Below are 25724 nucleotides of genomic sequence, written 5' to 3'. Positions count from 1 at the left end.
GAGACAGGATTTCTCTCTGTAGCTTTGGCTGTCCCAGAACTCATTCTGTAGACCAGACTGGCCTTGAACTCAAGATCTACCTGCCTCTGCCTCCCAAGTGCTGGGATTAAAGGCCACCACCACCCAGCTGCACTAAGTGGTTTATAAATGTTATCTGGCGCTAACATTCTGCCACCATATGCCATAAACAGTTATTGATTTGATCCAATTCAGATTAGTTGAAAGGCCCCAGTGAGGGTGCTGAGCCCCAGGAAGATTTGAATAAGAATGGCCCCCATAGGCTCTTATATTTGAATGCTTAATCATCCTGGAGAGGCTTTATTTGAACATAGTAGAAGGATTAGGATGTATGGCCCTGTTGGCCCTGTTGGCTAAAGTATGTCATGGTGGGGAGGGGAGCTGGACTTTGGGGTTTCAAAAAGCCCATGTCGGGTTCTCTCTCTCTCTCTCTCTCTCTCTCTCTCTCTCTCTCTCTCTCTCTCTCTCTCTCTCTCTCTCTCTCTGCCTATGGATCGGATTGTAGCTCTCAGGTACTTCTCCAGCACTTCCATGCCTGCTATCCCTGCTGCCATGCTCCCTGCCATGATGATAATGGACTAAGCCTCTGACACTGTAAGCAAGCTCCCAGTTAACTGCTTTCTTTTACAAGAGCTGCCTTGGCCATGGTGTCTCTTCATAGCAACAGAAAAGTGACAAGGGTACAAGGCCAAGGCCATTTCATTAGTTCTCCTATTAGGCCCTGAGGATCATCAGAAAACAACGATCCTCAGTCTGCATGGATTTATCCGTCATCTCTGAGACTGAGTCAGGTGGGTAAGATGCCTAACATCGGTACTGTGATCCAGAGAGGAAAGGGAATGTTTCCAAGGCAATGGAGCAGAGCCACAGGAGGATTTCTCAGAATTTGGTACAGCCAGGGAAGCATAGTAAGATATAAATGAATGAAGTAAAATTTATTTTGGCACTTGGTTATTTCTACAGACTAACAGTTGGGTTAGCTCTGGGATAGATGGGCCTGCAGGGCTTCCGTGTTCACTGCAACGATGAGGGGCTCTTGAGGTGGGTGAACGGATGAGGAATCTCCTCGTGGCCCATCCCATTTAGGCACTTACCATTCAAATCAGGCTCATGCATCACCAATAGCAGGTTGTTCTCCACCATCCCAGGGAACATCTTTTATTTGAGCATCTCTGATTGACAACAAAGCAAATCTCTCCCATTGTAATTTCACCCCATTGGTTAGTCTTAGTCAGCTGCCTGGGTACCACGTTTCATTTCTGCTCCCCCTTTGTACTGCTCCTCGGATACTTGAAGGTCATCAAGTCTCATGAAACATTGAGCCTTTTCATGTCCAGGTTGATGGCCCAGATTCATCAGTCATTGGAACTTCCCTGAATCTGGTCCTGTCCCTAACCAGTTCTGCGACTTTAGATGCATCTTGATTTCTCACTGCCCCTAGAGTGGGGCACAGCACTCTAGACTCAGAGTGAGCACATCTTGGAACGAAATCATTCCTTTCCTGCACGTTTCAAGGTTAGAAGCTGCTTCTATATCAGGCATGTGCCTTGTGACCCATCCTTCATGAGCCAATGACCTGAGTCCACATAAGGGCTCCTGAGTTTTCTGTGCATGTGGAAAGGGATGGGTCAGGCAAGGCTTAGGGGGAAGGTTTTGATTTTATGCAGATGAACACTGGAGAGTACCAGTGGTAGGGTGGTTTGAAGTTCAGATATCTGGGTTAATTCTAGACCCATGGAATTGGATATTCTGCTTCTAATCAGATCTCTGGGTGGCATAGACATTGTTTCTTTACCTTTTATTGGCTCCAGGGTCATGTTTGTCTCAGCTTCTCAACTGTGTTGTTCTTCCTAAATCCCCACACTGGCTGTACTGCTCACACACTGTAGAAGGGCTCCTGATCTAGTTTGGACTGTGTGGTGGTTTGAATTTGCTTGACCTAGGAAGTGGCACTATTGGGAGGTGTCACTATGTGTCACTGTTGTGGGCTTTATGACCCTCTTTCTAGCCAGGTGGGAGACAGTCTTCTGTTGGCCTGTTGGAACAAGATGTAGAACTCTCAGCTCTTCCAGCACTATGCCTGCCTGGATGCTGCCATGCTTCATGCCATGATAATAATGGACCAAACCTCTGATCCTGTAAGCCAGCCCCAATTAAATTAAATGTTGTCCATTGTTAGAGTTGCCTTGGTCATGGTCTCTTCACAGCAATGGAAACTCTAACTATGACAGATAGTGTTTCCTAAAGCCTTGTGTGCAGAAGTTGTGGTTCCTCGATGGTCCTATAGGGTAGTGATGGGCCCTTTAGTGAGAGGGGCCTAGCAGGGTAGGTGGCTGGAGCATGCCCTTGAGAGGATCTCATGCGGGTGCTTTTTCTGGCTACCCTGAGGTGAACAGTTCTAGTCTACTAAATGCTTTCCATCATGATGCTCTGCCTGTCTGCATTCCTAAGAAATGGAGCACAGTGATCACGGGCTGAAACTCTGAGACTGTGAGCCAAAAGGACCCTTTCCTCCTTTTAAATTGATTCCCTCGGGTACTTTGTCACAGCAGCAGAAAGCTGACTGACATTCCTGTTGGTTTTAAGATAAAGTATAAGCTTAGGTATTATGATCTGATGAAGGCTTCAACAGAACAAAAGATGGAATAAGAAACATTTTTTTTTCCTCTTCGGCAGTCTTTGGTGTATCAGGCTTCTCCTGCTGTCTGAACACAGGCTGTGGCCACACCATTGTCCCTCCTGGGTCTCAGGCCTTCAGCTGGGGACTGAAATTGCTGACCGGGTTTGTTTTCTTGTTGGGGTTATAAGATGTCAGCAGTCGCCCTGGGACTTTTGTATCTCCAAATGTGCATGAGCCGATTCCTTATAGAGACTCCCCCTCTTCCCCTGCACTTTCCAGCACACTTTCATGACCTACATTGGGCTGTCATCACAAGTTCACGTGTGCTTTTCTCGACACACTGCACTGGATTCCCTGAGGCACAGATGCTCTCTGGTTTGTCTCCAGGTACTGCATTGCTAAGTCAGTCATCAAAGGTCATGGTGTCCTCAGAAGAACCCACCGGAAGGAAGGCTGATGGAGAAAGTGCATTCTTCCTATTACATGCTACGAAGGCAGGGCTGGGACGCCCAGGCCTCTCCTTCTCCTGACTTCCGGACAATAGCAGCTAGCAGCACCCTAAGGAAATGCTGGGATTATTCATTCTCTGCCTTGTTACAGGCTCCGTGTCAGTCTCCGGAAGCCCAGGTGCAATGGCTTCATTGCCTGCTAGGTAGAGTTTATGGTCTGGGCCTGGGGACAGATCCAAATGAACTGTTAACAGTGTTTCGGAAGCTTGGGGGCAGGACCTTCATATGGCTAGATTGTCACTAGGTCAGGGTGGGGCAGAGACACCAGGCACAGCAGAGGACCCAGCACAAGAAGGAGCTGTATTGGACAGGGTTGTCCAGCTGGAACAGAGGCAGGAAAGGCAGAGTCCACACCAGAAGCTGGCAGACATGGCACCCACTGCCTTGTGAGCCGAGTCACATTGTGGATGGGTCATGACTCAGGACCCTGTTCTACAAATAACTCCTTGTTTTAAAAACAAAGAAAGTATTTTATCCTGTAATTTCTCTTTAAAGATGGTGATTTATATATTTAGGGCAGTTTCTAGCAGACGGGAGTCTTGTCCTAACAGGGCAGGTCATATTGTCTCGTTTTTACTTTTAATGGAGGAATAAATTTTATAATTGAGAGCCGTGCTAAACTCTCTACCAGTTCCTAGGTCAATTTTTCCCCAGGAAATAATGGATGTGACATGACTTTGGAAGACAATTTACAGTGTGAGAAGCATGGACTCCTTCTGAGTGGTGAAGGTGATCCGAGGAACTTGGATAAACTTGAACTCCAGATCTCTGCTGGGACTCACAGGAAAACTCTCCATTGAAACGGGCTGCTGTGCTGTTGGCGGGCATCGCCTTGTGAGGGATTACAACTTTAAACTGTATTCTAAGGCCCCTGCTGATGCTTAGCTCTGCAATCCACCAAACGCACGCTCCAGAATACTTTGTCCTAGCTTCAGGATATTTAACTTTACTGATATTGGCTTCCAGTGGGCAGCATAGTTTCTTTATAGCTTAAAGCTCATTGAAGATTATTTACAATTTGTGCTATTAAGAAGGGAGGAATATATTTAATATACTTATCTAAAGCTTGACCTGGGGGAGTCCTTATTTTGATTTGTGTGTAGCAAGACCGCTGTGCACCCTCAGTAGGGTAAAGATGACGCCAGGCCATCTGTGGAGGGAGGCTGAGAAATGGCGGTTTGTCTTGGCTTTTGTCATTTGAATACTGGTAAAACATAACTCAGGAGCGCTAGCTGTCGTACAGGAGAACATCTTACTGCAGGAAGTCTGTACTACTTCTAGAATATTCCAAGTTCTTTCCATATGCTTTCTCCCCTCCCTTCTCTTTTTAATCATCTTTGGTTATAGATCTCAGCTTGACAAATCAGCTCAGTTTGTATTGGGCAAGTGTCTGTCTGTGTCACCAGGCAGGGCACTGTTTTCCATGAACTTGGACCACAGGGTCTGGAAACACTCAAAGGCAACCCACCAGATGTCTCATCCCAGAAAGACTCCACATTGCTCGGAGACCAGTGGCTCTCAACCTGTGGGTCTCGACCCCCTTTTTACAGGGGTCACATATCCATGTCTCAGGTAGCAAAGTAATTTCATGGCTGGGGGGGGGCACCACAATATGAGGAACTGTATTAAAGGGTCACAGTGTTAGGAAGGTTGAGGACCACTGGTCTGGATACAACTTAACTTCTCTTGGCAATCCCAGACTAAACGGCTTTTGTGAATACAAGATTCTTGTATTCTGCTTCTTGGTTGAGTGGAAAAAGAAGCCCAAAGTGGCCAGATGGCTTCTAGTTCAGGGGGATCCTCTGTTACATTCATTGCTGACAGTGGTCTTTTGGGGGGGAATCAAGACTTTTGTCTCTGAGAGCCCAAAGTGACAAAGATGGAAACAAGACGTTCCTTGTGCCCATTAAAGGTTGTAGTGGAATTAGCCACGTCTCCTTGCCTGGATTTCCTGGGTGTGGGACAGTACTGTGCTTTGCACACCCCATTCTGTAGGATAATATCCTAGTTCTACAGAGATGTGACACTCAGCTGCTACCTCAAATGAGCCATCAAAAGGCCGCTTGCTCTTCTGTCAGAACTGCTGCTTCAGGGTGACAGGGACAATGTTTAAATCAATGAATTCTGTGACCTTGAATTCAAGCACAATTTCTGGCCAGTCACCAAAGCCCTCCCTGAGTTGTGAACGAAGTCTGAGCTCACCGTGCCCTCTCTCCAAATTGGTGAGCATGGTTAGAAGTGGCTGACCAATCCCAAGACGCTCAGCCTGTTTCTTCTGTAATGTAGCATCTACCTTGGTGGCCAGCTATACTGGTATTTCTTCCCATAGGTACCTGTCTTCAGATGATTGCAGGAATAATTTAGGCAAAGATTTGGCTCATGTGTGTTGTCAGTTATGACATAGCCACAGTGTCACTAAGATCACTTGAGAAAGAATATCTTGTTCTCATTTTATTATGAGGGGTGGGGGTCAGGTCCAGACAAGGTTTCCCTGTGTCCTGGAACTCACTCTGTAGACCACACTGGTCTCGAATCTACCTCTGCCTCCTGAGTGTTGGGACTAAAGGAAAGTGAGTGTGACATACATTCTCATTATTAAGAATCAGCACTCCTAGCCGGGCATGGTGGCGCACGCCTTTAATTCCAGCACTCGGGAGGCAGAGGCAGGCAGATTTCTGAGGTCAAGGCCAGCCTGGTCTACAGAGTGAGTTCCAGGACAGCCAGGGCTATACAGAGAAACCCTATCTCGAGTGTGTGTGTGTGTGTGTGTGTGTGTGTGTGTGTGTGTGTGTGTGTGTGTATGTGTTAAGAATCAGCATTCCTGAACTGCTTGATTTCTATAGGAAAACAGCCACTACACATCTGGTGGGGCTGAAGGATTTAACGGAGAACATTAGGGCACATTTGTTTGCAGTCGTGAGTTCTCAAAGGAGATCATGGGATGGCTAGAGAAGCTGCAGCTGCCACTGACTGTCCTGTCCAGCACAGGTCGGGTAGAAGGCCGTGAACCTGCACACGGCTGCCTGCTGATGTGGCTTCATGGAGCAGGAGCTGGTGGCGAGATCCTTCAAGGCTCCACACCCACTGAGGCTGTTGTGTTGAAGAACACTGCAGTGGGTTTGGCTGCCACACCTTCCCACTAACAATGGCTTCCCTCTTAGCACTGCTCTCTCTGGAGCATCTCCATGATGGACTAGGACAGGCAACAGTGTACCTGGAAGAGTGGCTCCAGCTTGAAATAAGAGCAGCAATACCAATCTAAAAGCAAGACCATCTGCACAAGGCCCAGTGCTGCATTTGGGTCCATAATGAATGGTGTAATCATATAAAAAACCTTATGGCCATTTAGTCTTTTTAAAATATTATATATTTTATTTATCTATAATATATTTTATATTACATATAATTATATATAATTACACACACACACGTGCACAAGGTGGTCTTTTATATTGGTGTGTTTTGCATCTGGGAATTTTAATCAATTGAAGACAAAAGATATTCAGAAATAAAATTGCATCTGTATTCAGCATGTCCAGGCATTCTTCTTGTCTTTGCTCCCTAAGCAATACAGTGTAACAAGTATTTACATAGCATTTACATTGTGTTAGGTATTCTGGGTGACCTAGAGCTGGCAATGTGGGAGGGGCTGGAAAAATACCTCAGCATATACTGCTCTTTCAGAGGACCCAAGTTTGATTCCCAATGCCCACAGCAGTGGCTCAAAACCATCTGTAACTCCAGTTCCAGGGGATCCAATACCCTACACACACACACACACACACACACACACACACACACACACACACACACACTTTTTGTATGAAGGACCTGAGCATTGATTTGGGCATCCTCTGGGATCCTGGAACCTATACCCCACATATACTGAGACATGCATGTATGATAGAGAAGGGGTTAATTTATTGTGCTGCAAGTAATTGGGTGGGGGAAATCACAGGGCTTCCATGGTGAGTCTGCAGTCTCCAGGACAGGCCTTCAAGCAAGACAGACATCCACTGGTGCACTTCCTTCCTTCTTGGGGAAGCAATAGTTCTACCCTCATGGACTTTCAGTAGTTTGATTGGGCACCGTGGGTTATCTAGGATAAATTCCCTTCAAAGCCAACTAATTATGACTTTTAGTCACATCTATTACAAACTTTCACAGCAATATCCAGGTTAGTGTCTGAAGAAATACTGGGTGTCTGGAGTCTAGCTTGGTGGCCAGCATCCCAGCATCCCACAGTCTTTGTGGAGTTCTGTAGGTGATATATGACCATTACTCATGCTTTATCAGAGTATTCAGCAGTATGGGAAAGCACTCACGGGACAGTGTATAGAGAATTCTATTCACATAAGAGGATGCCTTGTTATTTACAGACAACGGAGTAAGATTGCATGTGAGGTATTACAGTATGTTGGGAGAAGAGAAAAGCCTTGAAAATTCTCACTGCTTTGCTTATGCATATTTCTGACATGATTTACAAGGAATAAATGATACTTTACAATAAGGAAAAGTGGGACCGTTGTATTTGAGACGTATTAGGAAACTCTTCTAATTAAAGAATATGGGGCCCCTCCAGAGCATTGTGGGTACTCCTGTTGGCTGCCTGTACTCCCCCTCCCTCAGCTTCCCCCTCTCCATCTTTTGCCACCTGTCACTTGCAAAGCTGGAGGCTCTTGGGCCTTCCCTTTCCCTGTGAGTGTGAGTGTGTGCTGTGCGTGCAGTGTCAAGAGTGAGCATTTAATCTTGTATACACAGCGGAGCGAACCTGTAATGTAATATTAGTTCATTGTGCAAATTAGCAAAGTTTAATAACCACACAAGCCATCGGGAGTCCTGGTGTGACTCAGAATGACATCTGCATTAATGGTCTAATTAATAATGTATATGTTAATAAGAATCTCATTAAAGCCGGGGTACAATTATCAATGCAGGATGCAATTCCTTAGCATCTGCAGGCTGCTGCAGCGCATTGGTGATTGCGGTTGTTGGTGATAAATGACCCTTTAAGTCTCATTAATTGATTTAGAAGGTAGTGATTAGTGTAGAAACTCGAGTTCTTTAAAGGACAAAAATCACAAATTAGAAGGAATCGGGGCAGTTCATTGCAGGCAGCTGACATACCCAGTGGGTCTTAGACAGAGGATAGGTAAGCCAAGGCATGGTGTCCCCTCTCTGCACAAGCCTATGCATTCACCTGCTGCTTTTAGTGTTTTAATACGACGTCTATCAACAATGATTAATGTCTATGGAGAAGGCATTCTTAAATGCGAGCGCCACAGAATGAATTGGCTCTCTGGGTCACTTTTGTCTGTGGCTTGTTACTCAGGTTCCCCCATTCCCGTTTTAACCTGATTGACGTGATTCCCAGATGGATGTCATTTCACCACAGGGAAATGCTTTAGTGCAGCCTTTTGCTTATCTGACTCATCACAGTAGCCGCCACTGTGGTTTCTCTTTCGTGGTCTCCATTTCCGCCAAGTTCAACTTTCCTGGGCTCTATTGAGTAAATCAGAGCTGTGTTAAGGTTTGACTCTTGAGTCAATTTTCAGTCAATGAAAATTTCCATCTTATGGCCTTTTAGCCCATGTTGATTGCATTTTATCTTGAAGGTTGCCAACAAACATCTTTATCAGAGGTTGGGCTTGTGACCTAGATCGTATCTTTATTTCTAAGGCAATTTATGGATCTTGAGCAAAATTATGAGGCAGAGTGGACATTAGAGGAGAGAGAGAAAAGAGGTGAAGGAGAAGGAAGGCGAAGAAGGATGGTGTGTGCAGAGAGGAGGAGACACAGCGAGGCGGAGAGACAGACACCAAGAGCCTGTAGCAGATCCCGCTCGCTTATTGCCTACTCTGTGTTTAACTTTTCATCCAATTCAAAATGTCTTGAGTCAGTGTAACACGGTGATGCACACATGTAACCACAGCATTGAGAGGCAGGAGGTTTGTGAAATTGAGATTAGCATGGGCTGCATAGCAGAATTTTGTCTAAAAACAACAACAACAACAACCCAACAAACAATGCCTGGGAATGTAGTTCTGAGGTAGAGCATTTGTCTATTGTGTGCGAAGTCCCAGGCCCCCTCCCTAGCACTGAAGAGCACTTTCTTGATGGGGTGATCAGAGGCAGGGTCAAGAGCTCACTGCTCTGCTCACATAATACCATGGTCTCTGAGCTGCTACCCTGGGTTTTGCCCTGTGCCATGGGGAATGATCATGGGAACCCAAGTGGCAGCCACAAAACCACAGAAGCCACAGCTGGTGTGGGGAGCCACTCAGATACATCTTCTGCATTCCCAACTCTTGGCACAGGATCTGGACAAAGAATGGCTCCCAATGAATCCATCCTTCATTAATGTGCGGGTATGGAGAGTCCACTGTGGCCCAAGTGTTGAGTTAGGATTTAAGGGTTTAGCAGCGGGACACACTATGTGTGGGGGAAGAAGAAAGAGACTGGGAAGGGAGCAAGCTCATTGAGTTTATAAACTCAGATCGGAAAGAAGATAGTCAGGAGTTCAGTAAGTGACTTGGAAGCAGAGGTGCTAAGTGACCTTCTGGAGGTGGACAGTGCATGGCATAAGGGACTTGGGTGCTGGTGGCAGGGCAGTGTTTGAATCTGTAGTTGTAACAGTCTCTTCTTTAGCTCTTGGGGTTGTGTGCTTGAAGCTGTCACTCACTCCCCTGCCTGCCTTTGTCCCTGTCTGGAAGTCAGTAGGTTCCCAGAGACACTAAAGCCCTTGGCTGCTATACAGAACCTTATTGTCTTAGAGAAGGGATCGTGATGCCCTTTACTATCCAGACAAGGGAAGAAGCCTGCCTAAAAGTCAAGGCAGGGCAGGGCTGGTCTGTATCTGCTCCTCAGGCACTGGGCCAGTCTATTTCCTTTTTCCAAGGCTCAAAAGGTCACCCCCAAAGCCTTTTGCAAAAGCTTTCTTTCTTTGCCTGGTCTTCCTTTAAGTCCCTTTCAGAGCCGCTGTCTGCTTTCCCCTTGATAAGAATTTCACAGCAATTCACACACCCTGAGGGGTGAACCATAGCAGGTTGCTGGAGCCAGCCTGTAATTATCCATCCTTCTGCTGAGGGGTGGGGGAAGCACTCACTCGCACTGGGATGGATGCTGATAGCTCTGCCACCTTTCAGTGTTGGCAGAGGCTGGCTCCATGGGGGCCCTGGTTGGGGAGGGCAGGGGGCACAGGGAGATGAGTCTCTAACAGGGAGCTAGAGGTGGGACTCCAGATAGCAGGGAGCAGAGAGACGTATGGCTGGCATCCAAGAATGGTCACACAGTGGAAGTGTTAGGGGCGCGCAGGTGTTCCGTGTGGAGAAAGCGACACAAGCCAAGGCACGGAGTGAACTCGGAGCAAGTGCTTTGGCTGCGTAAGAAGGTGCATAATGGGAGGTGAAGCTGGATCCATCAGAAGCCCTAAGTGCCTTCCTTTTACCTTGGCCTTGGGCAGAGATTATAAACGAGCTTCCCTAGAACAGATGGAGACCTCCGATGAGCCTATTTGTCCCCGTAGTGCTTTTGTGTTATTTTTAGTGTGTTGAGTTAGTTGCCAAACTGGAAAATTGGAAGGTTTCACATACACACAGGGAGGAAGGAAGGAAGGAAGGAAGGAAGGAAGGAAGGAAGGAAGGAAGGAAGGAAGGAAGGAAGGAAGGAAGGAAGGAAGGAAGGAGGAAAAGAAAGGATTATTCCTGGCTGTCTGGAAGAAGCCGCAGAGCTGGCAGTCCTGAGCCTGGCAAACATGACTGGCATGTGTTTACAGATGGCATTGTGTGGGGAGAGAGTCTGTGCTTAGTACGCCTTGAAAAGAGTCTGTGTACCGCCTCCCCAAATTAGAATCACAATAGAAGAATATTTAATAATATGGAAGATATTCTTTTTTAAAGATTTATTTTTATTATTTCCAATTATGTGTAGGTAGGTGTGTGTGTGTGTGTGTGTGTGTGTGTGTGTGTGTGTGTGTGTGTGTGTGTATCCTGTGTGCAGGTATGTATGTGAGTACAGGTGTCTGCAGAAGCCAAGTGTCTGGCCATCGGGTGTCCTGGAGTCGCAGTTACAGGCAACTGTGAGCACCCTGATGTGGGTGCTGGAAACCCAACTCCTGTCCTCTGAAAAAGCAGCAAGGATCTTAACCACTGAGCCATCTTTTCAGTCCCTGAGAAATTCTTGAAATAGGCAGTAACAGAATAGAATATTCACTGTGCAATGACATTTAGCACTTCTGGTTGTCTCTGGTGTGACTGAAGGTGACTTTTGTTCCTTTGCCTGTCTCCATTTTCTTAAGGAGCACACACAGCATGAGGTCAGGTGGTCACATCCTGAGGCCCTGAGGTGAGCAGCTTCACCCCACCCCCTGATCACTGGCACATCTTACTGCCTCCTGAGCTACAGGGACAGCGATCATGGTTAGAATGATAAGCCTTTTGTCTTTATAATAGACATTATCAATATAAGCTATTAAAATTCACCTTAGGTTAATCTTTAAAGTAAACCTGAGCTGAACGGTGGGTTTAAAGCCTTTCAAAGTTTCACAGGCACACATGGGCACAGTACTGTCTTCAGTTGGCTGGTTGTAGCCTGTTCTCCTCTGGGTTGTTGACCTTGCTACCTCTTCTGCTGTTTCCTTCTTCCTGAGGACCTTCTGACCCTTATCAATACTGAGTGTTTGGTGGCGGGGCATCTTTGCATCTTCAGCCTCTCTGTCTTTGCCACCATGCCAGGATGAAATTCCTCCCGCTTCTTTATCAAAGCCACTGAACAGCATCACCTACTCTCTGTGGTCTTAGACTCAGCTCACTAAGTGATCTTGCTAACACTGCATTAGCCATTTCTCTGTGATCAGATACTTGAAGAAAAGCAACTTAAGGGAGAAGGGTTCACCTGGGCACACAGTTCGAGAGGATTACAGCCTACCATGATCGGGAACGAGTGTCTGCAGGAACAGCAAGCAGGGACTGGACAGGAATGGGGCTGTGCTGTAAGAGCTCAAGCCCCGCCCCCACAACCCACTTCTTCTAGCAAAGCTCCTCCTTTCACAGCCTTCCAAAGTAGCTCCACTAAGTTTGGACAAAACCTGGTGACTTAGGCAAGTTGGTTCCATCCAGATTATTTATAAACATCTAGTAAGGAAAGCATCATAGTCTGTAGCTATCATTCTTCTGGTGCTTGATAGCTTCTAAGGCACTTTTGTGTTCATTCACTGCCAGCTGGTTTGGTCATAAAGGATATGACCAGCTCCTCACTTGACTCTGGGTATCTGGAGGTGAGGACAGGGCCTTTGTCTGATGATTTTATACATGAACAATCCAGTCAGACACATCAGTTAACTGGTAATAAACTAGAAAAAAAAAACCCAAAGAACAAGCAAAGATAGGGTTTGAGCCAGATACCTTGAATTCATGCCCTGGAATCTTCAAGATCCCTGTTGGCCATAGGCAACGTCCTAATCCATCCATCTACATGTGCATCTGTAAAAGGGGTGTACAGTCTGGATTGGAGACTGAGTGAAGGACCTCTGTCACCATGCTGGAAACTCCACGTCAGGGACTAAGGGAATAAGGGTTTTGGCTGTCACCTACTGTGTTTCTCTAGGGCAACTCTCCTAGAATGTTTTGGATCAATGGATTGACTTCCCCAAGATCAGTTGGTAAGCTAATGGTGGGACTAAGGCTAGAACTCAAGTCTCTTTCTTTCTTTCTTTCTTTCTTTCTTTCTTTCTTTCTTTCTTTCTTTCTTTCTTTCTTTCTTTCTTTCTTTTCTATTCCTAGGCTATCCATTGCTGCATTGAAAGGAACCTGGACAAGTGGCTGGAAGCTGGTCTGACTTCTCTGCCGGACGTTGCTTCCTCTCCTTTGCTGCTGGGCAGTCACGGACGAAGGCTTCTTACCCTGACTGAGCTGTCCTCAGCCATTGCCATGTGCCAGCCATCACCTGTCCTCGCTTGAGTTAGGAACAGGTGTAGCTCCCTTGGTTCTTCTCATTGGGCCTATGAGAGGATTAGTTGGGGCTGGGGACTCTTGATTTGTTGTACAGTGGAGTGGGCAGCCAGCAACCTCTCCTGAGCTAGGGGAAGGGACAGTGCCCCTGGGTACACCCAGTCACTCCTGGACATTGGTCATTCAGAAGCCAGAGGCAGAGAGTTTGCTGGAAGTCAGGAACCCCAGTTTTGAATCTCCAGTTTTGTGACGATGGGTCATTTCTTTATCTCATATGGACAAACATTTATCAAGAGCCTCCCCATGTGCCAAAGAGACCTCAGTGATCAATGCCCACATTCCTTTTGTGGTGTAATGGGGATCATTCCTGCCCCAACACTATCATAGTGAGCAGCAGCAGGAGGGAAGGTACTTTCTAAGCTGAGGCTGGAACTGAGGTCCACCCAGGCCCACAGATCCATCGAAAGAGCTGTTTTTCTCCACCAACCAGAACATCAAGGTCATGTCAAGAGGGAAGATGTTTAGAAGTAGGCCCTCCCTCCTCATAAGTAGGGACTCACCTGCACACACTGAGTCACAAGAGATGGGTAGGACATTGGAGCAAAAACTAGCCTTAAAGTCCTGGCCACAGACTCCAGAGGTCATCCCACCAGCATGTATTTAGTGTGGATACAAGGTAGATGTGGAGAGCATTTACGGGTCTGTTCCTGTCTACTGGGTGACTGTCCACTGTCCAGTTAAGGGCTATAGAGATTTGGAGGTCAGGGGGCCTGGCCTGGGCTTGGAAGGCATCCTAAGGATATGACTGCTGAGCCAAAAGCTGATGTTTGAGGAGGTGGAAGAGGCAGAGAGAAGAGATTCCTGGAGGCAGGGGCTGGAGTCATGGTTCCCAGGGGAGGTGGAGGTATTAGGCTGAGGGAGGCAGGGCAGGATTTCTACCAGAAGCAATTACTTGTTGGGGAAAAGCCCCCAATTGTAGCCTATTTTGTGCTACTATTGCAGAATGCCTCAGTCTGGGAAGTTAATTATTATTATTATTATTATTATTGTTGTTGTTGTTGTTGTTTTATATTTTTAAAGGTTCATTTTAATTTTTAAATTACATATGTGTGTGGATTTGTGTACATATGGGCACAGGTGCCAATGGAGGCCAGAAGACAGCACTGGAGCTAAAGTCATAGGCCATGAGCCATCTCATATCAGTGGTAGGAACTGAACTCAAGTCTTCTGGAGGGGCAGTGTGGCTGAGTCATCTCTCCAGAGCTGTCCTAGGGCTTTTTTTTAATGAATAAAAATGCGTTGGTTTATGGTTCTAGAAGCCAGGAAGTTCAAGTTCAGAAGTATCCATCTGGGGACATCCTCGCTGTTTCAGCCATGCAGAAGGCAGGGACAGTCAGAGGGAACTGAACCTGTCTACTAGGGACAGACTTCTACAGTGGTGGTATCAACCATGCACAGAACATTGGTGCCCACCTCCTAACATGGTGGCTTTAGACATTAAGCTTTCAGCACATGTTCCATGAGGTACAAATTAGAATGACAGCAGGATCATAGTCATCCAATCCGTTAATTTACAAGTATGGAAACTAAGGCCCAGAGAGGTCTCACTTTCTGAGAGATAAAGATGAGGATACATGACCTAAACATTAACCAAGACCCTTGGGAGCCCTACGCATTGATCACTGTCTTCTGTCCTAAAGGGGTTGTGAATATTCCCAGTTTGCTCTTGTAGAAATCTCCAGGGCAGGGCAGGAACCAGGCATCAGGTGTGTGTGTGTGTCTGTGTCTGTGTCTGTGTCTGTGTCTGTGTCTGTGTCTGTGTCTGTGTCTGTGTCTGTGTCTGTGTCTGTGTCTGTGTCTGTGTCTGTGACTGTGTCTGTGTCTGTGTCTGTGTCTGTGTGTGTGTCTGTGTCTGTGTCTGTGTCTGTGTCTGTGTCTGTGTCTGTGTCTGTGTCTGTGTCTGTGTCTGTGTCTGTGTCTGTGTCTGTGTCTGTGTCTGTGTCTGTGTCTGTGTCTGTGTCTGTGTGTCTGTGTGTCTGTGTGTCTGTGTGTCTGTGTCTGTGTCTGTGTCTGTGTCTGTGTCTGTGTGTCTGTGTGTTTGTGTCTGTGTCTGTGTGTCTGTGTTTCTGTGTCTATGATATGTGCATGACTTTGGAAGTCAGAGGTCGAGGTTGGTCTTCCTCTATCACCTTCCACCTTCTATTTGAACCAGGACCTCTCACATTACCTAGAGTTCACTAGACTAGCTGGCTAGTGAGTTCCTGTGATTCCCCCTGTCTTCACCTCCTACACTAAGATTACAGGTATATACAGCCACACTGTCTTTGTTAGTTTCTATTGCTGCAATGAAACACCATGACCAGAAAGCAAGTTGGGAGGGAAGAGTTTATTCAGTGTACACTTCTACCCTGCGAAGGAAGTCAGGATAGGAACTCAATAGGGCAGGATCCTGGAGGCAGGAGCAGATGCAGAGGCCGTGGAGGAGTGCTGCTTACTGGCTTGCTCCTCATGGGGCACTCACCCTGTTTTCTTAGTGAACCCCAGAGCATCAGCCCAGAACATGGCACCACCCATATGGGCTGGGCAATCCCCCATCAATCATTAACTATGAAAATGCCTTATAGCCAGATCTTATAGAGGTATTTTCTCAACTAAGCTTCCCTCTTTTCAGATAACTCTAGTTTATATGTCAAGCTGATATGAGGTCAGCCAGCACACGCACACACACACACACCCTCTTATATAAGATCAGAAGTTAGCCTCTCAAGCTTGCATAGCAAGCACTTTACTCACGGAAACATAAACCCAGTCTCAGGCTTCAGTCCTGAATACTTCCCCTGTGATCCAGTGTCCCTGTGCACACATCATTCTGGCACTTTGTTGTATGCAAATTCTGGAGTGTGATCTAAGCATATTTTTAAAAGTTTTAAATCGTACCTAGTTATGGACTACATGTGAAATTTCAATCCATGTACAAGTGTACCGATCAAATCAGGGTTATTGACATAGCCATCACCGCAAACACTGATTGTTTCTCTGTTAGGAGCAGGCAAAAATCCTTTCTGCCAGTCATTCAAAATGTTCAATTAATTGTTGTCAGCCACAGCTATTGTACTGTGGGTCCTGGGATTGCATAAAACTCCATAAAATGCTCTCATCTAGGAGCGAAGCATTTAGCAGGGAGTCTGGAGGTCTTCCATGGTTCCTGTATCTACCATCTTTTGACTCTCTCTCTCTCTCTCTCTCTCTCTCTCTCTCTCTCTCTCTCTCCCTCCCCCCTCTCTCCCTCCCTCTCCCCCCATCTCTCTCTCTCTCTCTCACACACACACACACACACACACCACCACCACCATCACCACCACGCATGCATGGCCGCACATGCATGTACACACAGAGACACACACAGACACATGTACACACAGCCCCACACACCTCCTGGTCCAGGCTTTTTAGTGCTAGCCATCAAACCAAGAAGAGTTTTCAATGAGAACACTGAGTCCCTTAGGTGGCGTCTGCTGCTCACAGAATCACTGGCTGCTGGTAGGTTCTGGGGCACCAGAGGCAGAGCTGGGACTGGAGTAATGCAAGCCAAGTGCTACAGCAGGGCATTTAAAGCACTGCTCGCTCTTGGGTTCCTGCAGGTGCTGAGCCAGCACTTGCACAAACCAGCGAGCCAGTGTTCCCATAGACAAGGCTTGCTCTCCCTCACTGCAGTCTGAATGTGTGCAGGAAGTCCCTCTTTCTATTCCACTTCCTTCCCTCTAGCATCACCCTTCACATGACCTCTAGTACTTTAGCTTGTCTCTTTCTTTTCTCCCAGAAGGCAGTATTAGCTTTGAGTCTATTCCATTTTCCCAGGTGAAAGGCAGCTTCCTAGAGTAGTAGCTTTCACTGTGGTTCCTGGACTAGTAGCATTGGCCCATGAGGAACTTGTCAGACCCACTGGCACAGCCTGGTCTTTCCAGGTGGTTCTGATATCCCCTCAGGTTCAGGACCTGCTCTCCTAGGAGTGACAGCCAGCAGCAGCCCTAGATTGCAAGCCTGGTGACAGGACCCTCTGGGCTTGTCCCACATCTCAACATAGGAAGAGGAGGGAGGGGGGAGAAGAGAAAGAGGAGGAGGAAGAAGAGGTAGGAGATCTGTGCATAGAGTCTTTCAGCTCTGACTTCCAGGGCCCCTGTCCTCTTGGGATGCACTCAACAACTTCTCTTGACTTCAGCCCAAAGTGCCCCTGGCAAAGTGCTCTCTGGGAATCTCCTGGGTCAGGCTGCACACTGCAGCTTCTACTGTCTCCATGGACATCATTAGCTGGCCGCAGAGGTCTGACTTTTAGAAATGTAGTCTTAAACAAGCAGAGGGATTTTGAAGCCACAACCGTGGCAGGTGAAGGCCCTGTGAGCTCCAAATGTGATGAGCATCATTGAGGCCTTGCTGTGGCCATCCAGGCGGGATCAGTGCAATGGGAAGAGGCTTGGGAACATTTCTGTGGCTGGAGGTGGAGTCAGACACAGGCACACTAGACATACCAGACCCATCTCTTCACAAGTAAGTCCTGTGCCCCAGTGGTGAAACTCCAAGGGCCAAAGGCACTGGCACATTCTTTAGTAAGAAACCAATCCTAAGTATTTCATAGGTAGAATTATTTATTTCTCACGCTTCTGGAAGGTTGGGGGCCAAGAAAAAGGTGGATCCCAAGATAGCATTTTCAATTCTGCATCCTTAGGACAGGATTAGTCCTGTGTCCTCATCAGGCAGGGGAGATCATGAGGAAGATGGTGGAGCCCAGCCATGTGTCCTAACCCCCTCCCATCAGGCCCCTCTTTCTAACACCGTGCTGTATTGAGGACTCCAATACATGGAGTCTATGTTATTCCACCCATGGATCCTCCCATGAGTACTCATTTAATCCTCACTAGGCATTGCAACAATTCCAGTGCCACTACTAGTGCCGTTTTAAGTGCCATCTTACAGGGAAAATGGAGGCACAAAGAGGCTAGGTAGCCTGAGCTCGAAGGGGCAGTGTTCCAAGTGGAACACAGGAGATCGGGCTCCTGATTTATGCCCCGGCAGGCTCTGCTCCACCCTCCACAGGTGGCGCCCTGCTTGTGTAGATGTGTTAAACACAGCAGGGTAAGTGTAGAGTCAGGAACCACTCCCCTCTTGGAGATGTGACAGGTCAGGTCCGTGTGTGTTTGTTTCTAGACATTACATTTTAATTTATTCACTTGTGGATGAGCCTGTGGGGTATGTGTGTGTGTGTGTGTGTGTGTGAGAGAGAGAGAGAGAGAGAGAGAGAGAGAGAGAGAGAGAGAAAGAGAGAGAGAGAGAGAGATTCTCTTCTTCTGCTACATGGGTCCCAGGAATCAATCAACTGCTGTCAGGCCTGGCGACAGTTGCCCTACCCAAGTTGAGCCAACTTGTTGGCTTCAGTGTGTCCTCTGTAAGGGGCCACCGTCCTCACTGAGGCTGGGCTGAGAACTGGATGATTGAAGGGGTGGTAGGAGGGAATTCAATTGGGGAGGAGCTGCCTTAGACAGTGGGCAGGGCTTCCTTTACCTGGGTGCGACCCCTGTCTTGTCCCAGCTCATAGAACAGCAGCCACCACACCTCCGCCTGCCTAATCTCTGCCTTTGTACAGGCAGGAACATGAGGTTCTGAGGCAGCAAACTCAAGCAGTCTAAGGAAATCCAGCAGATCAGAGGCAGCCAGAGCCAGTGGCAGCTTCTACCACTATAGTGTACAATATTTTAAATCTTCTTATAGTAGGAGCATTATGAAACATGTGTAGTGACTCCACTGAGGACCGGAACCCAACATCTGTGTCCAGTGTCCACGTTCGTTCTTAGCTTCTGTGCCATAGTTTTGTTGGGTGAAGAGGAGTCTCACTAAGGCTGTAAAACCACTGAGATTCCCCCGCCCCCTGACCTGTGGCCCCTGCAGATGGTAGTCCATGCAGTTGGCTTTGAGCCTAAGACATGGCCTCTGGAGTCTAGCCATCTTTCCACCTCATAGCCCTGCCCAGCCCTTCTGAATGGGTTCAGAGAACTCAGACTGGAGAGCATGGGTCTCAGTTCTGCTCATGGTGCATTTAGGTACAGTCAGCTTGCAGCCAATGCTATTGCCTTGTTTCTACTCTGCCAGTGGGGTAGGGGAGCCTAATGGTTTCTGGGGGAGCAATAGGAGCATTGACAAGGTAGTTAGTGTGTCTGGAATGAGCCCTTCCTTGTAAGTCATTCAAACACTGGGCATGCCAGGTGCCCTGGATTAATCCCAGGCAAAGCCCAATAACATAGAGAACATGGAAGAGGGCGCAAGAGGATGTATTATAAAGGGAGGGTGAAGCTAGCTAGACTCTGCACTGGGCAGTGTGTGTGTGTGTGTGTGTGTGTGTGTGTGTGTGTGTGAAGCTTTATCTTCTCTAGAAACAAGAAAATTCAGTCTTAGGGATTTACCTAAGGCAACTGAAATCATGCGTGCACAGGAAGGATTTGAGACGCCTAGCACACAAGCGCTTTCCTTGTGATATTCTTAAACCAGAGACACCCCACATGTACACCAAGAGGACCAACGATGGCCCACAATGGATCACTAACTGGGTAAAACCAAGACTTAGATCATCACTATTCACAACATCACGGGCAAGTCTTCAAAACGGAAGGCTGACCGAAGCATGCCGTTCAAAATAAGACTCAGGTTGTAGGATGTTCTAGCAGAGACAAAACCAAGATTGAAAAATCAGAGCCATGCTCACTGGGGGCGGTGGTGGTGGTGGGGGATCAGTTTGGACAGAGCACCAGGGAAAGTTCTGCTGTGGCTGCTCTCAGTCTTCATGGGAGGTTTCATCTACGCAGGTGGGAGGCTTTACCCAAATCCTTGGACTCGCAGACATAAGACCTGTGCATTTACTTATATAAAAATGTACTTAAAAAAGATAAACACATATGGGACTCTGGGTAATAATCCACGTGTTGAAGTGTTTCTAGGTAAAGCATATTGCTGTCTTCGCCTTATGTGGAAACACACCCACCAGATCAGGTGGATGGACAGATGGCTGGATGGCTAAATGAGGACTAAAAATAGGCCAAATGTGAGTTGTCATGAGCCTGTGGGTGTTTACTTTGATTTTTTTCAATGTTCCTTTATGTTTGAAAATTTGTGTAGTAGAATATTACAGTGTTATTGAGGAAATGACTGTGCTAATTGCTTTTGGTGCTGGACCCAGACTGACACAGTCTATGTGTTTTATACATAGATTAATTCAAAGACTCCTCCACTGATTGATGTTTGGGCTGACATCGCTCACTATCGATAACAAGGTTCCATCTTTACTTGTGCTTTTTTGTGCTCACAAAAGAGTGCCTTTCTCAGACAAAGGTGTGGGGGTGGCTTAGTTGCTTTGTAAGGGATGTGAGGAACCAGACTCAGAGAGGGAGAGGGTTTACTTAGGGTCGCTTGCTCTTGGGCTTCAGCTACAAAATGTAGCCTTACGTAGCTTCCTTAGTCTCCAGTGGATGTCCAGAAACGGCAGAGACTGAGTTGTATCAGGGTGATTCAGTCCACTACAGCGTGGGAAGGGCTGTGGTTACAGCACTGCCAACTTGACCATAGTGATGGTCTCTGCCCCTCATTCAGATCTCAGAGGTGCAGCAAAGAGATGGAAGGCAGGGGCAGCAGTGGTGTCTCTCATATAGCGCATGCCCAGATCCATCAGTGGGCACCGATGATAAGAGGCTGGGCTAATTGAGATCATGTTGCCCACCCTCCTAGAAGAGGACCTTCAACTTTGAGTTAGAGGAACCACCCACCCACACACTTCTTGGGCTGCCTCAGGCCAGCAGGCACACAAAGGAGCCAAGGAGGCTGGCCTCCACTCTCCACTTGACAGTATCGCTGCAATTCTCCCCGTGGCAAGAAAGAGGAGAGAGGACTAGAGACAGACTCTGGGAATTGGTGAGGGGCAGGGAGGTCGCACTGGTAGGACTGAAGACAGGAAGGAGGCATACGATCTTGGTATTGGTTGGAGCTAAGAGGTGCATTCTGGTAGCGCTGCTCAACGTTGAGCAACAGACGTTTGGGATAGAGAGCAATGATGGACAGGTTTTCAAACAGAATGAGTGTTTCCTGATGGCTTGTTACATCTCAGTGGGTCAGGAACAGAGGCAGCTCAGGCTAAATCTGGAAGCCCCAACTCCATAGCCCCATGTCCCAAGGTTCCTACAATCTTCCAAAACAGTGCCACCAACAGAGGACCAAATGCTCCAACAGGCGAGCCTATGGGGGACATTTCACATCCGACCGACAGCAAGCAACTTGAGCACACAAGGTGGGATCGGCACTGTGGTCATGAACTTGGGCTGGCTTGGGGGAGTTCTTGATGACTTGAAGGTACTACTTTTTTTAAAGATTATTTATTTATTTATTTATTTATTTATTTATTTATTTATTTAATTTATATGTGTACACTGCAGCTGTCTTCAGAGGCACCAGAAGAGGGCATCAGACCCCATTACAGATGGTTGTGAGCTACCATGTGGTTGCTGCAAATTGAACTCAGTACCTCTGGGAGAGTAGTCAGTGTTCTTAACCACTGAGCCATCGCTTCAGCCCCCATAGGTACTATTTTTTGATGTAGGAAAAGAAGAACTCACAAAACTCCCTGTTTTCCTCCTAAGCCCTTAAGCTTAATTTCAAGTTTGAATACCCTAATTGCAAATCCAAACTCCCTTAAACAGTCTCATTACAACTCATTTTATTAAATTCCTTTAAGCAGTTTGAAGTGCATCAGCAAGTGGATGCTTCCTGTGTTTGCTTGGAGTACTTCTCGTGCCTGACCTAGCAAGCAAACCCCTTCCAAGCACTTAACTCACCCTGCAAATTTAATAACTCAGAGTCATGAATGCAGTGAATACCAGACTCGTAAACATTTCAATAAACTGTTTACAAAACTAATCAAATTATCTTACAACTTTTAATTTAAAATCACAAGTCTCTAATCAATTACCCAATTACACATTTACAATATAATCCAAGATATGTCATACCCTCCTTTATACTGCAAACCCAGCGAATACCAAATATCTGGTTTGTTTTTAAATTTATCACAAATGCATTAATAGTATGTGTTTAGTTGATTTTGTTATTTCTGTATTTAATTTGCACCTTCCAGAGATTTTAAAAGACTCTCCTCCCTTTTCGTTGGATGCATTGCCTTTCTCATAGAAGAACTGAAGTGTTTCAGGCCAGCTCAAGTTCATGACCACCGTGTCGTTCCCACCTGTTGTGTTCCAATTGCTCGCTGTGGTTCGGATGTGAAATGTCCCCCTAGGCTCGCTTGTTTGAGCATTCGCTCTTCAGATGGAGGCACTGTTTTGGAAAGTTGTAGAAACTTTTGGGCATGGGACGATGGGGGTAGGGCTTCCAGGTTTGGCTTTAGCTGCCTCTACTCCTTGATCCACTGAGATGTAACAAGCTGTGTGGCAAGTTCCTGCTGCCTCAACGGATGCCCAGCTACTATGCTTTACCTGACCTAACTGACTGTATGCACTGAACCGTGAGCCCGAACACCCCCACTGCTAAGTGGTTACTGTCAGGTATTCCATCAGAGATGAGATAACCCACAGGTACAGCTGGAGGCTCCAGCGGTCGTCATCCTAGTCGGTTCTTCTCCTGCATTTTTTTAAATGTGATATTAATGGATTCCAAGCACACACTGTCTGATGTAGCTGGTCTCATAACCCAGGTCCCTGACATTCCAATGACAGCATTGCTGGACCGAGAAGCCTGCTTGGAGCCTCCAGTGCCCCCATCCCACTGAAACCAGGTAACGGTTTGTTTTATCTAACTAATCACTTGGTTCAATATCTCCTGGAATTCTCCCTTCTCTTCCAATTTCTCCTCTGTGGCAGGGCCAGCATTTGTAACAAGATCCAGTGATTGGATTCAGTCTGACTCACGCCTTTGCCTGGCTCAAGTCAATAAACTAAACGTAATGGCATTGTCTCAAAGGTGAGCCAAGCCAGTGGAGATATTGTGGTGGCCATGAAGGTCATTTAAAAGGACTGTGGTAGGGAAGAATTGACTGGCAGTTAACTCCATGCTGGAACTTAGGTTCAGTCCTTGCTCCCAGTCAAAATCTATGGAGACACCGGAGCTGACCCCTTCCTGCCCATCATGGAATTCCTCTAAGAGTCTTTGCTTGAAACTCTGCTGGGGCGTGGTCGGGCTCCTCTCAGAACTGCCCTGGGTGTGACGCTCTTCCATTCTGACCCTTCTGCCTTTTCTGCTCTGCTTCCACAGATGTCCACACTGAGGCCATGTTGGAAGGTTCTCCTGCTCTATTCCTCTCCTAGAGCCTCTTCTCATCTTCCCAGCAGTCTCTTCTAGTAGATCTCTGGTAGAGGGAAGAGGCAGCAGGATGGCGGGCTGGCTGGCTTTGCCAAGGACCTCCTGCTCCAAGCGAAACACAAAAGTCTTTGGCTTCTCTCAGTTCCGCTCCTCTCAATTCCATGATGGGCAGGAAGGGGCCTTTCTCAAGTGATGGCTTGGGAAAATGTCCCAGTGGAGGATAGCACCTTTGATGGCACAAGGGGATGTGTGTTTGAAGGACATCAAGAACAGTGCCAAGAAGGAGGATGAAGGAACTGGGCGGTTTTTAAGAAAGTGTGACATCCTGCAGAAGGATAATGAGAAATGAAGGGCAGTCGACCAACTGGAGCTAAGGGTGAGAACTGTGGCTGAATCTTTGTAAGAAAAATTCTCCTCTTTGCAGTGAAAGGAGATCTGAGGCTTAGGAGTGCAGAGAGCCACAGTGAGGAAGCGCTCCACCAAGGTAGATCTGTTGTGCTAAAGGCAGGTTCTGCTTAGGGAAACCTAGAAACCCAGGAATTTAGACTCGGAGGCCCCCCAAAGCTACTGGAGTTAGTAGAAATGGTGCACCTCTTTAGTGGAGCTAGAGCTTTGTATTGGAAGAAGATACTACCAAAACTTTGCATTTTCTACAAGAACACAAGATTCCTGTCTTTAGAACGGTTCCCTGAGTTCTCACCTGGCAGAGCAATCACAGGCTTAAATCCTGGTGCAACCTGGTTTGGACTGTGCTGATACTGGTTAAGGGAAGGAGGAGATGATGTCTCATCGAGGCGCAAGAGTTAGGGCAGCCCATGCTGACACAAGTGAACTGCCAAGGGAGTACCAGGATTTGAGCTCCATTTCAGTCCAACACTCTCCTTCCTTTTCCTCCCCTGATCCCTCTGAAGATGCTCAAAACATCAGATCTGAAGTCAAACAAAGTGCAGCAGTAGCTGCTCATTCTGACTGCATCACTGAATTAATCCACCCACTAACTAACTGGAGGGGAGGAGGAGAAAGGGTGTCAGCTGACATGAGGAACTGGCTCCCAGCTGCCTCCCGCCAGCCAGAGCTGCTCTATATTTGAAGGTCAGACATCAGAGACCAGATGTCCATGCGGAATTTAACCACCAGGGCCCACATGACTGCAGGCAGCCAGACAGTGGGGAGGGGGACATACCCACAGACTGGGGGGTCCCAGGTGCTCAGAATGACACAGCTACCTCCCCATCTTCTCATGTGGGTCTCACACAATTTAAATATCACAACCATAGGAGCCAGACGCACGTTTCAATGTCACCTCCATTAGGTGGTTTGCAAGGTTGAATGGACCCTTGAGGCAAGCACAGGCAACAGCTGCTGGCTGAGAGAATGAGGTCCCCCAGCCACAGACACCCAGCACCCCAGTCTTCTAAAGGGAAGGGGAAACTCTAGGGTATGAGCGTACAGTGTCATCTGGATTAAGCTTAGCCTTTCTATTGCCCTCTGTGGGAAAATAGACTGAGGGACCTCACGAGGCTTGATGGATAGCACTCTTCTGAGGACCAGGAGCCAGAGGAAGAGGAAATGCTATGGGGATGGTAGAGTGTGATGTTATTGTTTCCAATGGGTCTGCAAAGTAGCAGTTAATGGGAACAGCAGACACAGTACATCCTAAGGAGTCAGATACTGTTACAGTTGCTATCATTGCCTCCATCCTATGAGAGGGAAAGAGAGAGTCATCTGCTGGCTCCAGAGACAGAATGAGGAAATGGTAAGCTTTGGTCACGAATGGGAGGAAGACTTCCACAGCAGTTCTATTCCAAGGCTGAGGAACTGTAACAAGAGGCAGGGAACTTGCCAGGCTAGATGTGTGTGAGCAAAGGCTAGCTTGTCAGAGATGCTGAGAGAATCTTGCAGCTCATAGGATAAGGCTTTCCACAGTCTGCCATGGTCCCTTTCAGGCCATGTTCTTCATTTCAGTGGTAGGTAGGGATGAAGGATGGGGATGCTGATAGGAGAGTAAGAACAGGAGCCATGAGCTCTGGATCCAGAACTGGCTGGATCCCAGTCTGTAGACCTCTTACCCACCCCTGTTCCTCCCCTGTGCCTATACTCCTCACCCCTGCCTCTGAGTGCCTAGAATCAGCTTCACATCCCAGTTGTCTTTTTAAATGGCTGTTTATGTGGAAGGCCTGATGCTGAAGAGCTGGCCCCAAGCTGGCTAACCCTTGCCTTCTAGGTGACCATGGCGGTCCCTTCTAGCATAGGAGGAACAGTTTGGAAAGTGTTTCTTGGAAACTA

This window comes from Mus caroli, unplaced genomic scaffold (genome assembly GCF_978045245.1).
Source record: "Mus caroli unplaced genomic scaffold, Mus_caroli_1 scaffold_6, whole genome shotgun sequence".
NCBI lineage: Eukaryota > Metazoa > Chordata > Mammalia > Rodentia > Muridae > Mus > Mus caroli.
Note: the sequence above shows the minus strand (reverse complement) of the source record.